This window comes from Salmo salar, unplaced genomic scaffold (assembly GCF_905237065.1).
Source record: "Salmo salar unplaced genomic scaffold, Ssal_v3.1, whole genome shotgun sequence".
Lineage (NCBI taxonomy): Eukaryota > Metazoa > Chordata > Actinopteri > Salmoniformes > Salmonidae > Salmo > Salmo salar.
Window position 1 is genome coordinate 172501 of NW_025549115.1, and position 12500 is coordinate 185000.

Consider the following 12500-nt stretch of genomic DNA (forward strand, 5'->3'; position numbering starts at 1 on the left):
GCCTTGTAGTAAGCATTTAATGATGAATTGACTAAATGCAGCTTCCTGCCTTTTTAATAGGATCAAATTTCCTTGTGTTTTCAATTAGCATCTGCCTTGTATTTATAAGACAAACAAGAATATTGTTGCTGAATGCAGCTTGTGTGTGCTTTGTGCTCCTTTGCCCTGTTCAAATGATGAAAGGAAATAAAGTTTGTATTTTATCCAACTACCTGTGCTAAAAAGTGATGGGAACAGATTTTGTAATTTCTTCTACTTTTTCAGTGACACAAAGTTCAAGCTGCTTATCTAATTGGTGAAAATGCAATGTCTGTTTATCAGACTCATTTTGACTATATATGTTGTAGCAAGAGATTGTTTCTCGCTTACGGCCATACCAGCCTGGGTACGCCCGATCTCGTCTGATCTCGGAAGCTAAGCAGGGTCGGGCCTGGTTAGTACTTGGATGGGAGACCGCCTGGGAATACCAGGTGCTGTAAGCATTTTGTCCACGAGGGTGTGCTCTTGCACTATTTCATCAGCAACACTGCCTTGTATTAAGCATTTAATGATGAATTGACTAAATGTCTGTTTTATCAGACTCACTTTGACTATATATGTTGTAGCAAGAGATTGTTTCTCGCTTACGGCCATACCAGCCTGGGTACGCCCGATCTCGTCTGATCTCGGAAGCTAAGCAGGGTCGGGCCTGGTTAGTACTTGGATGGGAGACCGCCTGGGAATACCAGGTGCTGTAAGCATTTTGTCCACGAGGGTGTGCCCCTGCACTATTTCATCAGCAACACTGCCTTGTAGTAAGCATTTAATGATGAATTGACTAAATGCAGCTTCCTGCCTTTTTAATAGGATCAAATTTCCTTGTGTTTTCAATTAGCATCTGCCTTGTATTTATAAGACAAACAAGAATATTGTTGCTGAATGCAGCTTGTGTGTGCTTTGTGCTCCTTTGCCCTGTTCAAATGATGAAAGGAAATAAAGTTTGTATTTTATCCAACTACCTGTGCTAAAAAGTGATGGCAACAGATTTTATAATTTCTTCTACTTTTTCAGTGACACAAAGTTCAAGCTGCTTATCTAATTGGTGAAAATGCAATGTCTGTTTATCAGACTCATTTTGACTATATATGTTGTAGCAAGAGATTGTTTCTCGCTTACGGCCATACCAGCCTGGGTACGCCCGATCTCGTCTGATCTCGGAAGCTAAGCAGGGTCGGGCCTGGTTAGTACTTGGATGGGAGACCGCCTGGGAATACCAGGTGCTGTAAGCATTTTGTCCACGAGGGGGTGCTCTTGCACTATTTCATCAGCAACACTGCCTTGTATTAAGCATTTAATGATGAATTGACTAAATGTCTGTTTTATCAGACTCACTTTGACTATATATGTTGTAGCAAGAGATTGTTTCTCGCTACGGCCATACCAGCCTGGGTACGCCCGATCTCGTCTGATCTCGGAAGCTAAGCAGGGTCGGGCCTGGTTAGTACTTGGATGGGAGACCGCCTGGGAATACCAGGTGCTGTAAGCATTTTGTCCACGAGGGTGTGCCCCTGCACTATTTCATCAGCAACACTGCCTTGTAGTAAGCATTTAATGATGAATTGACTAAATGCAGCTTCCTGCCTTTTTAATAGGATCAAATTTCCTTGTGTTTTCAATTAGCATCTGCCTTGTATTTATAAGACAAACAAGAATATTGTTGCTGAATGCAGCTTGTGTGTGCTTTATGCTCCTTTGCCCTGTTCAAATGATGAAAGGAAATAAAGTTTGTATTTTATCCAACTACCTGTGCTAAAAAGTGATGGGAACAGATTTTATAATTTCTTCTACTTTTTCAGTGACACAAAGTTCAAGCTGCTTATCTAATTGGTGAAAATGCAATGTCTGTTTATCAGACTCATTTTGACTATATATGTTGTAGCAAGAGATTGTTTCTCGCTTACGACCATACCAGCCTGGGTACGCCCGATCTCGTCTGATCTCGGAAGCTAAGCAGGGTCGGGCCTGGTTAGTACTTGGATGGGAGACCGCCTGGGAATACCAGGTGCTGTAAGCATTTTGTCCACGAGGGGGTGCTCTTGCACTATTTCATCAGCAACACTGCCTTGTATTAAGCATTTAATGATGAATTGACTAAATGTCTGTTTTATCAGACTCACTTTGACTATATATGTTGTAGCAAGAGATTGTTTCTCGCTACGGCCATACCAGCCTGGGTACGCCCGATCTCGTCTGATCTCGGAAGCTAAGCAGGGTCGGGCCTGGTTAGTACTTGGATGGGAGACCGCCTGGGAATACCAGGTGCTGTAAGCATTTTGTCCACGAGGGTGTGCCCCTGCACTATTTCATCAGCAACACTGCCTTGTAGTAAGCATTTAATGATGAATTGACTAAATGCAGCTTCCTGCCTTTTTAATAGGATCAAATTTCCTTGTGTTTTCAATTAGCATCTGCCTTGTATTTATAAGACAAACAAGAATATTGTTGCTGAATGCAGCTTGTGTGTGCTTTGTGCTCCTTTGCCCTGTTCAAATGATGAAAGGAAATAAAGTTTGTATTTTATCCAACTACCTGTGCTAAAAAGTGATGGGAACAGTGTTTGTAATTTCTTCTACTTTTTCAGTGACACAAATTTCAAGCTGCTTATCTAATTGGTGAAAATGCAATGTCTGTTTATCACACTCACTTTGACTATATATGTTGTAGCAAGAGATTGTTTCTCGCTTACGGCCATACCAGCCTGGGTACGCCCGAACTCGTCTGATCTCGGAAGCTAAGCAGGGTCGGGCCTGGTTAGTACTTGGATGGGAGACCGCCTGGGAATACCAGGTGCTGTAAGCATTTTGTCCACGAGGGTGTGCTCTTGCACTATTTCATCAGCAACACTGCCTTGTATTAAGCATTTAATGATGAATTGACTAAATGTCTGTTTTATCAGACTCACTTTGACTATATATGTTGTAGCAAGAGATTGTTTCTCGCTACGGCCATACCAGCCTGGGTACGCCCGATCTCGTCTGATCTCGGAAGCTAAGCAGGGTCGGGCCTGGTTAGTACTTGGATGGGAGACCGCCTGGGAATACCAGGTGCTGTAAGCATTTTGTCCACGAGGGTGTGCCCCTGCACTATTTCATCAGCAACACTGCCTTGTAGTAAGCATTTAATGATGAATTGACTAAATGCAGCTTCCTGCCTTTTTAATAGGATCAAATTTCCTTGTGTTTTCAATTAGCATCTGCCTTGTATTTATAAGACAAACAAGAATATTGTTGCTGAATGCAGCTTGTGTGTGCTTTATGCTCCTTTGCCCTGTTCAAATGATGAAAGGAAATAAAGTTTGTATTTTATCCAACTACCTGTGCTAAAAAGTGATGGGAACAGATTTTATAATTTCTTCTACTTTTTCAGTGACACAAAGTTCAAGCTGCTTATCTAATTGGTGAAAATGCAATGTCTGTTTATCAGACTCATTTTGACTATATATGTTGTAGCAAGAGATTGTTTCTCGCTTACGGCCATACCAGCCTGGGTACGCCCGATCTCGTCTGATCTCGGAAGCTAAGCAGGGTCGGGCCTGGTTAGTACTTGGATGGGAGACCGCCTGGGAATACCAGGTGCTGTAAGCATTTTGTCCACGAGGGGGTGCTCTTGCACTATTTCATCAGCAACACTGCCTTGTATTAAGCATTTAATGATGAATTGACTAAATGTCTGTTTTATCAGACTCACTTTGACTATATATGTTGTAGCAAGAGATTGTTTCTCGCTTACGGCCATACCAGCCTGGGTACGCCCGATCTCGTCTGATCTCGGAAGCTAAGCAGGGTCGGGCCTGGTTAGTACTTGGATGGGAGACCGCCTGGGAATACCAGGTGCTGTAAGCATTTTGTCCACGAGGGTGTGCCCCTGCACTATTTCATCAGCAACACTGCCTTGTAGTAAGCATTTAATGATGAATTGACTAAATGCAGCTTCCTGCCTTTTTAATAGGATCAAATTTCCTTGTGTTTTCAATTAGCATCTGCCTTGTATTTATAAGACAAACAAGAATATTGTTGCTGAATGCAGCTTGTGTGTGCTTTGTGCTCCTTTGCCCTGTTCAAATGATGAAAGGAAATAAAGTTTGTATTTTATCCAACTACCTGTGCTAAAAAGTGATGGGAACAGATTTTATAATTTCTTCTACTTTTTCAGTGACACAAAGTTCAAGCTGCTTATCTAATTGGTGAAAATGCAATGTCTGTTTATCAGACTCATTTTGACTATATATGTTGTAGCAAGAGATTGTTTCTCGCTTACGACCATACCAGCCTGGGTACGCCCGATCTCGTCTGATCTCGGAAGCTAAGCAGGGTCGGGCCTGGTTAGTACTTGGATGGGAGACCGCCTGGGAATACCAGGTGCTGTAAGCATTTTGTCCACGAGGGTGTGCTCTTGCACTATTTCATCAGCAACACTGCCTTGTATTAAGCATTTAATGATGAATTGACTAAATGTCTGTTTTATCAGACTCACTTTGACTATATATGTTGTAGCAAGAGATTGTTTCTCGCTTACGGCCATACCAGCCTGGGTACGCCCGATCTCGTCTGATCTCGGAAGCTAAGCAGGGTCGGGCCTGGTTAGTACTTGGATGGGAGACCGCCTGGGAATACCAGGTGCTGTAAGCATTTTGTCCACGAGGGTGTGCCCCTGCACTATTTCATCAGCAACACTGCCTTGTAGTAAGCATTTAATGATGAATTGACTAAATGCAGCTTCCTGCCTTTTTAATAGGATCAAATTTCCTTGTGTTTTCAATTAGCATCTGCCTTGTATTTATAAGACAAACAAGAATATTGTTGCTGAATGCAGCTTGTGTGTGCTTTGTGCTCCTTTGCCCTGTTCAAATGATGAAAGGAAATAAAGTTTGTATTTTATCCAACTACCTGTGCTAAAAAGTGATGGGAACAGTGTTTGTAATTTCTTCTACTTTTTCAGTGACACAAATTTCAAGCTGCTTATCTAATTGGTGAAAATGCAATGTCTGTTTATCACACTCACTTTGACTATATATGTTGTAGCAAGAGATTGTTTCTCGCTACGGCCATACCAGCCTGGGTACGCCCGATCTCGTCTGATCTCGGAAGCTAAGCAGGGTCGGGCCTGGTTAGTACTTGGATGGGAGACCGCCTGGGAATACCAGGTGCTGTAAGCATTTTGTCCACGAGGGTGTGCTCTTGCACTATTTCATCAGCAACACTGCCTTGTATTAAGCATTTAATGATGAATTGACTAAATGCAGCTTCCTGCCTTTTTAATAGGATCAAATTTCCTTGTGTTTTCAATTAGCATCTGCCTTGTATTTATAAGACAAACAAGAATATTGTTGCTGAATGCAGCTTGTGTGTGCTTTGTGCTCCTTTGCCCTGTTCAAATGATGAAAGGAAATAAAGTTGGTATTTTATCCAACTACGTGTGCTAAAAACTGATGGGAACAGTGTTTGTAATTTCTTCTACTTTTTCAGTGACACAAAGTTCAAGCTGCTTATCTAATTGGTGAAAATGCAATGTCTGTTTATCAGACTCATTTTGACTATATATGTTGTAGCAAGAGATGGTTTCTCGCTTACGGCCATACCAGCCTGGGTACGCCCGATCTCGTCTGATCTCGGAAGCTAAGCAGGGTCGGGCCTGGTTAGTACTTGGATGGGAGACCGCCTGGGAATACCAGGTGCTGTAAGCATTTTGTCCACGAGGGTGTGCTCTTGCACTATTTCATCAGCAACACTGCCTTGTATTAAGCATTTAATGATGAATTGACTAAATGTCTGTTTTATCAGACTCACTTTGACTATATATGTTGTAGCAAGAGATTGTTTCTCGCTTACGGCCATACCAGCCTGGGTACGCCCGATCTCGTCTGATCTCGGAAGCTAAGCAGGGTCGGGCCTGGTTAGTACTTGGATGGGAGACCGCCTGGGAATACCAGGTGCTGTAAGCATTTTGTCCACGAGGGTGTGCTCTTGCACTATTTCATCAGCAACACTGCCTTGTATTAAGCATTTAATGATGAATTGACTAAATGCAGCTTCCTGCCTTTTTAATAGGATCAAATTTCCTTGTGTTTTCAATTAGCATCTGCCTTGTATTTATAAGACAAACAAGAATATTGTTGCTGAATGCAGCTTGTGTGTGCTTTGTGCTCCTTTGCCCTGTTCAAATGATGAAAGGAAATAAAGTTGGTATTTTATCCAACTACGTGTGCTAAAAACTGATGGGAACAGTGTTTGTAATTTCTTCTACTTTTTCAGTGACACAAAGTTCAAGCTGCTTATCTAATTGGTGAAAATGCAATGTCTGTTTATCAGACTCATTTTGACTATATATGTTGTAGCAAGAGATGGTTTCTCGCTTACGGCCATACCAGCCTGGGTACGCCCGATCTCGTCTGATCTCGGAAGCTAAGCAGGGTCGGGCCTGGTTAGTACTTGGATGGGAGACCGCCTGGGAATACCAGGTGCTGTAAGCATTTTGTCCACGAGGGTGTGCTCTTGCACTATTTCATCAGCAACACTGCCTTGTATTAAGCATTTAATGATGAATTGACTAAATGTCTGTTTTATCAGACTCACTTTGACTATATATGTTGTAGCAAGAGATTGTTTCTCGCTTACGGCCATACCAGCCTGGGTACGCCCGATCTCGTCTGATCTCGGAAGCTAAGCAGGGTCGGGTTGGTTAGTACTTGGATGGGAGACCGCCTGGGAATACCAGGTGCTGTAAGCATTTTGTCCACGAGGGTGTGCCCCTGCACTATTTCATCAGCAACACTGCCTTGTAGTAAGCATTTAATGATGAATTGACTAAATGCAGCTTCCTGCCTTTTTAATAGGATCAAATTTCCTTGTGTTTTCAATTAGCATCTGCCTTGTATTTATAAGACAAACAAGAATATTGTTGCTGAATGCAGCTTGTGTGTGCTTTGTGCTCCTTTGCCCTGTTCAAATGATGAAAGGAAATAAAGTTTGTATTTTATCCAACTACCTGTGCTAAAAAGTGATGGGAACAGATTTTATAATTTCTTCTACTTTTTCAGTGACACAAAGTTCAAGCTGCTTATCTAATTGGTGAAAATGCAATGTCTGTTTATCAGACTCATTTTGACTATATATGTTGTAGCAAGAGATTGTTTCTCGCTTACGGCCATACCAGCCTGGGTACGCCCGATCTCGTCTGATCTCGGAAGCTAAGCAGGGTCGGGCCTGGTTAGTACTTGGATGGGAGACCGCCTGGGAATACCAGGTGCTGTAAGCATTTTGTCCACGAGGTGTGCTCTTGCACTATTTCATCAGCAACACTGCCTTGTATTAAGCATTTAATGATGAATTGACTAAATGCAGCTTCCTGCCTTTTTAATAGGATCAAATTTCCTTGTGTTTTCAATTAGCATCTGCCTTGTATTTATAAGACAAACAAGAATATTGTTGCTGAATGCAGCTTGTGTGTGCTTTGTGCTCCTTTGCCCTGTTCAAATGATGAAAGGAAATAAAGTTTGTATTTTATCCAACTACCTGTGCTAAAAAGTGATGGGAACAGTGTTTGTAATTTCTTCTACTTTTTCAGTGACACAAAGTTCAAGCTGCTTATCTAATTGGTGAAAATGCAATGTCTGTTTATCACACTCACTTTGACTATATATGTTGTAGCAAGAGATTGTTTCTCGCTTACGGCCATACCAGCCTGGGTACGCCCGATCTCGTCTGATCTCGGAAGCTAAGCAGGGTCGGGCCTGGTTAGTACTTGGATGGGAGACCGCCTGGGAATACCAGGTGCTGTAAGCATTTTGTCCACGAGGGTGTGCTCTTGCACTATTTCATCAGCAACACTGCCTTGTATTAAGCATTTAATGATGAATTGACTAAATGTCTGTTTTATCAGACTCACTTTGACTATATATGTTGTAGCAAGAGATTGTTTCTCGCTTGCGGCCATACCAGCCTGGGTACGCCCGATCTCGTCTGATCTCGGAAGCTAAGCAGGGTCGGGCCTGGTTAGTACTTGGATGGGAGACCGCCTGGGAATACCAGGTGCTGTAAGCATTTTGTCCACGAGGGTGTGCCCCTGCACTATTTCATCAGCAACACTGCCTTGTAGTAAGCATTTAATGATGAATTGACTAAATGCAGCTTCCTGCCTTTTTAATAGGATCAAATTTCCTTGTGTTTTCAATTAGCATCTGCCTTGTATTTATAAGACAAACAAGAATATTGTTGCTGAATGCAGCTTGTGTGTGCTTTGTGCTCCTTTGCCCTGTTCAAATGATGAAAGGAAATAAAGTTTGTATTTTATCCAACTACCTGTGCTAAAAAGTGATGGGAACAGTGTTTGTAATTTCTTCTACTTTTTCAGTGACACAAAGTTCAAGCTGCTTATCTAATTGGTGAAAATGCAATGTCTGTTTATCACACTCACTTTGACTATATATGTTGTAGCAAGAGATTGTTTCTCGCTACGGCCATACCAGCCTGGGTACGCCCGATCTCGTCTGATCTCGGAAGCTAAGCAGGGTCGGGCCTGGTTAGTACTTGGATGGGAGACCGCCTGGGAATACCAGGTGCTGTAAGCATTTTGTCCACGAGGGTGTGCTCTTGCACTATTTCATCAGCAACACTGCCTTGTATTAAGCATTTAATGATGAATTGACTAAATGCAGCTTCCTGCCTTTTTAATAGGATCAAATTTCCTTGTGTTTTCAATTAGCATCTGCCTTGTATTTATAAGACAAACAAGAATATTGTTGCTGAATGCAGCTTGTGTGTGCTTTGTGCTCCTTTGCCCTGTTCAAATGATGAAAGGAAATAAAGTTGGTATTTTATCCAACTACCTGTGCTAAAAACTGATGGGAACAGTGTTTGTAATTTCTTCTACTTTTTCAGTGACACAAAGTTCAAGCTGCTTATCTAATTGGTGAAAATGCAATGTCTGTTTATCAGACTCATTTTGACTATATATGTTGTAGCAAGAGATTGTTTCTCGCTTGCGGCCATACCAGCCTGGGTACGCCCGATCTCGTCTGATCTCGGAAGCTAAGCAGGGTCGGGCCTGGTTAGTACTTGGATGGGAGACCGCCTGGGAATACCAGGTGCTGTAAGCATTTTGTCCACGAGGGTGTGCCCCTGCACTATTTCATCAGCAACACTGCCTTGTAGTAAGCATTTAATGATGAATTGACAAAATGCAGCTTCCTGCCTTTTTAATAGGATCAAATTTCCTTGTGTTTTCAATTAGCATCTGCCTTGTATTTATAAGACAAACAAGAATATTGTTGCTGAATGCAGCTTGTGTGTGCTTTGTGCTCCTTTGCCCTGTTCAAATGATGAAAGGAAATAAAGTTTGTATTTTATCCAACTACCTGTGCTAAAAAGTGATGGGAACAGTGTTTGTAATTTCTTCTACTTTTTCAGTGACACAAAGTTCAAGCTGCTTATCTAATTGGTGAAAATGCAATGTCTGTTTATCACACTCACTTTGACTATATATGTTGTAGCAAGAGATTGTTTCTCGCTACGGCCATACCAGCCTGGGTACGCCCGATCTCGTCTGATCTCGGAAGCTAAGCAGGGTCGGGCCTGGTTAGTACTTGGATGGGAGACCGCCTGGGAATACCAGGTGCTGTAAGCATTTTGTCCACGAGGGTGTGCTCTTGCACTATTTCATCAGCAACACTGCCTTGTATTAAGCATTTAATGATGAATTGACTAAATGCAGCTTCCTGCCTTTTTAATAGGATCAAATTTCCTTGTGTTTTCAATTAGCATCTGCCTTGTATTTATAAGACAAACAAGAATATTGTTGCTGAATGCAGCTTGTGTGTGCTTTATGCTCCTTTGCCCTGTTCAAATGATGAAAGGAAATAAAGTTGGTATTTTATCCAACTACGTGTGCTAAAAACTGATGGGAACAGTGTTTGTAATTTCTTCTACTTTTTCAGTGACACAAAGTTCAAGCTGCTTATCTAATTGGTGAAAATGCAATGTCTGTTTATCAGACTCATTTTGACTATATATGTTGTAGCAAGAGATTGTTTCTCGCTTACCGCCATACCAGCCTGGGTACGCCCGATCTCGTCTGATCTCGGAAGCTAAGCAGGGTCGGGCCTGGTTAGTACTTGGATGGGAGACCGCCTGGGAATACCAGGTGCTGTAAGCATTTTGTCCACGAGGGTGTGCCCCTGCACTATTTCATCAGCAACACTGCCTTGTAGTAAGCATTTAATGATGAATTGACTAAATGCAGCTTCCTGCCTTTTTAATAGGATCAAATTTCCTTGTGTTTTCAATTAGCATCTGCCTTGTATTTATAAGACAAACAAGAATATTGTTGCTGAATGCAGCTTGTGTGTGCTTTGTGCTCCTTTGCCCTGTTCAAATGATGAAAGGAAATAAAGTTGGTATTTTATCCAACTACCTGTGCTAAAAAGTGATGGGAACAGTGTTTGTAATTTCTTCTACTTTTTCAGTGACACAAAGTTCAAGCTGCTTATCTAATTGGTGAAAATGCAATGTCTGTTTATCAGACTCATTTTGTCTATATATGTTGTAGCAAGAGATTGTTTCTCGCTACGGCCATACCAGCCTGGGTACGCCCGATCTCGTCTGATCTCGGAAGCTAAGCAGGGTCGGGCCTGGTTAGTACTTGGATGGGAGACCGCCTGGGAATACCAGGTTCTGTAAGCATTTTGTCCACGAGGGTGTGCTCTTGCACTATTTCATCAGCAACACTGCCTTGTATTAAGCATTTAATGATGAATTGACTAAATGCAGCTTCCTGCCTTTTAATAGGATCAAATTTCCTTGTGTTTTCAATTAGCATCTGCCTTGTATTTATAAGACAAACAAGAATATTGTTGCTGAATGCAGCTTGTGTGTGCTTTGTGCTCCTTTGCCCTGTTCAAATGATGAAAGGAAATAAAGTTGGTATTTTATCCAACTACGTGTGCTAAAAACTGATGGGAACAGTGTTTGTAATTTCTTCTACTTTTTCAGTGACACAAAGTTCAAGCTGCTTATCTAATTGGTGAAAATGCAATGTCTGTTTATCAGACTCATTTTGACTATATATGTTGTAGCAAGAGATTGTTTCTCGCTTACCGCCATACCAGCCTGGGTACGCCCGATCTCGTCTGATCTCGGAAGCTAAGCAGGGTCGGGCCTGGTTAGTACTTGGATGGGAGACCGCCTGGGAATACCAGGTGCTGTAAGCATTCTGTCCACGAGGGGGTGCTCTTGCACTATTTCATCAGCAACACTGCCTTGTATTAAGCATTTAATGATGAATTGACTAAATGTCTGTTTTATCAGACTCACTTTGACTATATATGTTGTAGCAAGAGATTGTTTCTCGCTTACGGCCATACCATCCTGGGTACGCCCGATCTCGTCTGATCTCGGAAGCTAAGCAGGGTCGGGCCTGGTTAGTACTTGGATGGGAGACCGCCTGGGAATACCAGGTGCTGTAAGCATTTTGTCCACGAGGGTGTGCCCCTGCACTATTTCATCAGCAACACTGCCTTGTAGTAAGCATTTAATGATGAATTGACTAAATGCAGCTTCCTGCCTTTTTAATAGGATCAAATTTCCTTGTGTTTTCAATTAGCATCTGCCTTGTATTTATAAGACAAACAAGAATATTGTTGCTGAATGCAGCTTGTGTGTGCTTTGTGCTCCTTTGCCCTGTTCAAATGATGAAAGGAAATAAAGTTTGTATTTTATCCAACTACCTGTGCTAAAAAGTGATGGGAACAGTGTTTGTAATTTCTTCTACTTTTTCAGTGACACAAAGTTCAAGCTGCTTATCTAATTGGTGAAAATGCAATGTCTGTTTATCACACTCACTTTGACTATATATGTTGTAGCAAGAGATTGTTTCTCGCTTACGGCCATACCAGCCTGGGTACGCCCGATCTCGTCTGATCTCGGAAGCTAAGCAGGGTCGGGCCTGGTTAGTACTTGGATGGGAGACCGCCTGGGAATACCAGGTGCTGTAAGCATTTTGTCCACGAGGGTGTGCTCTTGCACTATTTCATCAGCAACACTGCCTTGTATTAAGCATTTAATGATGAATTGACTAAATGCAGCTTCCTGCCTTTTTAATAGGATCAAATTTCCTTGTGTTTTCAATTAGCATCTGCCTTGTATTTATAAGACAAACAAGAATATTGTTGCTGAATGCAGCTTGTGTGTGCTTTGTGCTCCTTTGCCCTGTTCAAATGATGAAAGGAAATAAAGTTGGTATTTTATCCAACTACGTGTGCTAAAAACTGATGGGAACAGTGTTTGTAATTTCTTCTACTTTTTCAGTGACACAAAGTTCAAGCTGCTTATCTAATTGGTGAAAATGCAATGTCTGTTTATCAGACTCATTTTGACTATATATGTTGTAGCAAGAGATTGTTTCTCGCTTACCGCCATATCAGCCTGGGTACGCCCGATCTCGTCTGATCTCGGAAGCTAAGCAGGGTC

General features: G+C 42.0%; 28 non-coding genes and 1 pseudogene across 28 annotated transcripts in view; all 29 read left to right on the forward strand.

Annotated features, from left to right (window-relative positions):
- The first annotated feature begins 363 nt into the window (after nucleotides 1-363).
- Nucleotides 364-482, forward strand: LOC123735326 (5S ribosomal RNA). Its single transcript, XR_006765408.1, has one exon. It is a non-coding gene; the product is annotated as a 5S ribosomal RNA (ribosomal RNA).
- A 139-nt stretch (nucleotides 483-621) lies between these two features.
- LOC123735327 (5S ribosomal RNA) lies at nucleotides 622-740 on the forward strand. Its single transcript, XR_006765409.1, has one exon. It is a non-coding gene; the product is annotated as a 5S ribosomal RNA (ribosomal RNA).
- A 409-nt stretch (nucleotides 741-1149) lies between these two features.
- On the forward strand, nucleotides 1150-1268 carry LOC123735328 (5S ribosomal RNA). Its single transcript, XR_006765410.1, has one exon. It is a non-coding gene; the product is annotated as a 5S ribosomal RNA (ribosomal RNA).
- A 139-nt stretch (nucleotides 1269-1407) lies between these two features.
- On the forward strand, nucleotides 1408-1525 carry LOC123735571 (5S ribosomal RNA). Its single transcript, XR_006765654.1, has one exon. It is a non-coding gene; the product is annotated as a 5S ribosomal RNA (ribosomal RNA).
- A 409-nt stretch (nucleotides 1526-1934) lies between these two features.
- LOC123735440 (5S ribosomal RNA) lies at nucleotides 1935-2053 on the forward strand. Its single transcript, XR_006765522.1, has one exon. It is a non-coding gene; the product is annotated as a 5S ribosomal RNA (ribosomal RNA).
- Nucleotides 2054-2192: 139 nt separating this feature from the next.
- LOC123735572 (5S ribosomal RNA) lies at nucleotides 2193-2310 on the forward strand. The gene has a single exon (XR_006765655.1). It is a non-coding gene; the product is annotated as a 5S ribosomal RNA (ribosomal RNA).
- A 409-nt stretch (nucleotides 2311-2719) lies between these two features.
- Nucleotides 2720-2838, forward strand: LOC123735427 (5S ribosomal RNA). The gene has a single exon (XR_006765509.1). It is a non-coding gene; the product is annotated as a 5S ribosomal RNA (ribosomal RNA).
- A 139-nt stretch (nucleotides 2839-2977) lies between these two features.
- LOC123735573 (5S ribosomal RNA) lies at nucleotides 2978-3095 on the forward strand. The gene has a single exon (XR_006765656.1). It is a non-coding gene; the product is annotated as a 5S ribosomal RNA (ribosomal RNA).
- A 409-nt stretch (nucleotides 3096-3504) lies between these two features.
- On the forward strand, nucleotides 3505-3623 carry LOC123735329 (5S ribosomal RNA). The gene has a single exon (XR_006765411.1). It is a non-coding gene; the product is annotated as a 5S ribosomal RNA (ribosomal RNA).
- A 139-nt stretch (nucleotides 3624-3762) lies between these two features.
- LOC123735330 (5S ribosomal RNA) lies at nucleotides 3763-3881 on the forward strand. The gene has a single exon (XR_006765412.1). It is a non-coding gene; the product is annotated as a 5S ribosomal RNA (ribosomal RNA).
- Nucleotides 3882-4290: 409 nt separating this feature from the next.
- On the forward strand, nucleotides 4291-4409 carry LOC123735441 (5S ribosomal RNA). The gene has a single exon (XR_006765523.1). It is a non-coding gene; the product is annotated as a 5S ribosomal RNA (ribosomal RNA).
- A 139-nt stretch (nucleotides 4410-4548) lies between these two features.
- LOC123735331 (5S ribosomal RNA) lies at nucleotides 4549-4667 on the forward strand. The gene has a single exon (XR_006765413.1). It is a non-coding gene; the product is annotated as a 5S ribosomal RNA (ribosomal RNA).
- A 409-nt stretch (nucleotides 4668-5076) lies between these two features.
- On the forward strand, nucleotides 5077-5194 carry LOC123735574 (5S ribosomal RNA). The gene has a single exon (XR_006765657.1). It is a non-coding gene; the product is annotated as a 5S ribosomal RNA (ribosomal RNA).
- Nucleotides 5195-5603: 409 nt separating this feature from the next.
- On the forward strand, nucleotides 5604-5722 carry LOC123735332 (5S ribosomal RNA). The gene has a single exon (XR_006765414.1). It is a non-coding gene; the product is annotated as a 5S ribosomal RNA (ribosomal RNA).
- A 139-nt stretch (nucleotides 5723-5861) lies between these two features.
- On the forward strand, nucleotides 5862-5980 carry LOC123735333 (5S ribosomal RNA). Its single transcript, XR_006765415.1, has one exon. It is a non-coding gene; the product is annotated as a 5S ribosomal RNA (ribosomal RNA).
- Nucleotides 5981-6389: 409 nt separating this feature from the next.
- Nucleotides 6390-6508, forward strand: LOC123735334 (5S ribosomal RNA). The gene has a single exon (XR_006765416.1). It is a non-coding gene; the product is annotated as a 5S ribosomal RNA (ribosomal RNA).
- Nucleotides 6509-6647: 139 nt separating this feature from the next.
- Nucleotides 6648-6765, forward strand: LOC123735616 (5S ribosomal RNA). Its single transcript, XR_006765699.1, has one exon. It is a non-coding gene; the product is annotated as a 5S ribosomal RNA (ribosomal RNA).
- Nucleotides 6766-7174: 409 nt separating this feature from the next.
- Nucleotides 7175-7293, forward strand: LOC123735336 (5S ribosomal RNA). The gene has a single exon (XR_006765418.1). It is a non-coding gene; the product is annotated as a 5S ribosomal RNA (ribosomal RNA).
- Nucleotides 7294-7701: 408 nt separating this feature from the next.
- Nucleotides 7702-7820, forward strand: LOC123735337 (5S ribosomal RNA). Its single transcript, XR_006765419.1, has one exon. It is a non-coding gene; the product is annotated as a 5S ribosomal RNA (ribosomal RNA).
- Nucleotides 7821-7959: 139 nt separating this feature from the next.
- LOC123735378 (5S ribosomal RNA) lies at nucleotides 7960-8078 on the forward strand. Its single transcript, XR_006765460.1, has one exon. It is a non-coding gene; the product is annotated as a 5S ribosomal RNA (ribosomal RNA).
- Nucleotides 8079-8487: 409 nt separating this feature from the next.
- On the forward strand, nucleotides 8488-8605 carry LOC123735575 (5S ribosomal RNA). The gene has a single exon (XR_006765658.1). It is a non-coding gene; the product is annotated as a 5S ribosomal RNA (ribosomal RNA).
- A 409-nt stretch (nucleotides 8606-9014) lies between these two features.
- LOC123735379 (5S ribosomal RNA) lies at nucleotides 9015-9133 on the forward strand. Its single transcript, XR_006765461.1, has one exon. It is a non-coding gene; the product is annotated as a 5S ribosomal RNA (ribosomal RNA).
- Nucleotides 9134-9542: 409 nt separating this feature from the next.
- Nucleotides 9543-9660, forward strand: LOC123735576 (5S ribosomal RNA). Its single transcript, XR_006765659.1, has one exon. It is a non-coding gene; the product is annotated as a 5S ribosomal RNA (ribosomal RNA).
- A 409-nt stretch (nucleotides 9661-10069) lies between these two features.
- Nucleotides 10070-10188, forward strand: LOC123735495 (5S ribosomal RNA). The gene has a single exon (XR_006765577.1). It is a non-coding gene; the product is annotated as a 5S ribosomal RNA (ribosomal RNA).
- Nucleotides 10189-10597: 409 nt separating this feature from the next.
- On the forward strand, nucleotides 10598-10715 carry LOC123735654 (uncharacterized; annotated as a pseudogene).
- Nucleotides 10716-11123: 408 nt separating this feature from the next.
- Nucleotides 11124-11242, forward strand: LOC123735496 (5S ribosomal RNA). The gene has a single exon (XR_006765578.1). It is a non-coding gene; the product is annotated as a 5S ribosomal RNA (ribosomal RNA).
- A 139-nt stretch (nucleotides 11243-11381) lies between these two features.
- LOC123735485 (5S ribosomal RNA) lies at nucleotides 11382-11500 on the forward strand. The gene has a single exon (XR_006765567.1). It is a non-coding gene; the product is annotated as a 5S ribosomal RNA (ribosomal RNA).
- Nucleotides 11501-11909: 409 nt separating this feature from the next.
- Nucleotides 11910-12028, forward strand: LOC123735338 (5S ribosomal RNA). Its single transcript, XR_006765420.1, has one exon. It is a non-coding gene; the product is annotated as a 5S ribosomal RNA (ribosomal RNA).
- Nucleotides 12029-12437: 409 nt separating this feature from the next.
- LOC123735547 (5S ribosomal RNA) overlaps nucleotides 12438-12500 on the forward strand; it is a 119-nt gene continuing 56 nt past the window's right edge. The window contains exon 1 of the ribosomal RNA XR_006765630.1: nucleotides 12438-12500. This exon is cut by the window's right edge and continues 56 nt beyond it. This is a non-coding gene — a ribosomal RNA (5S ribosomal RNA).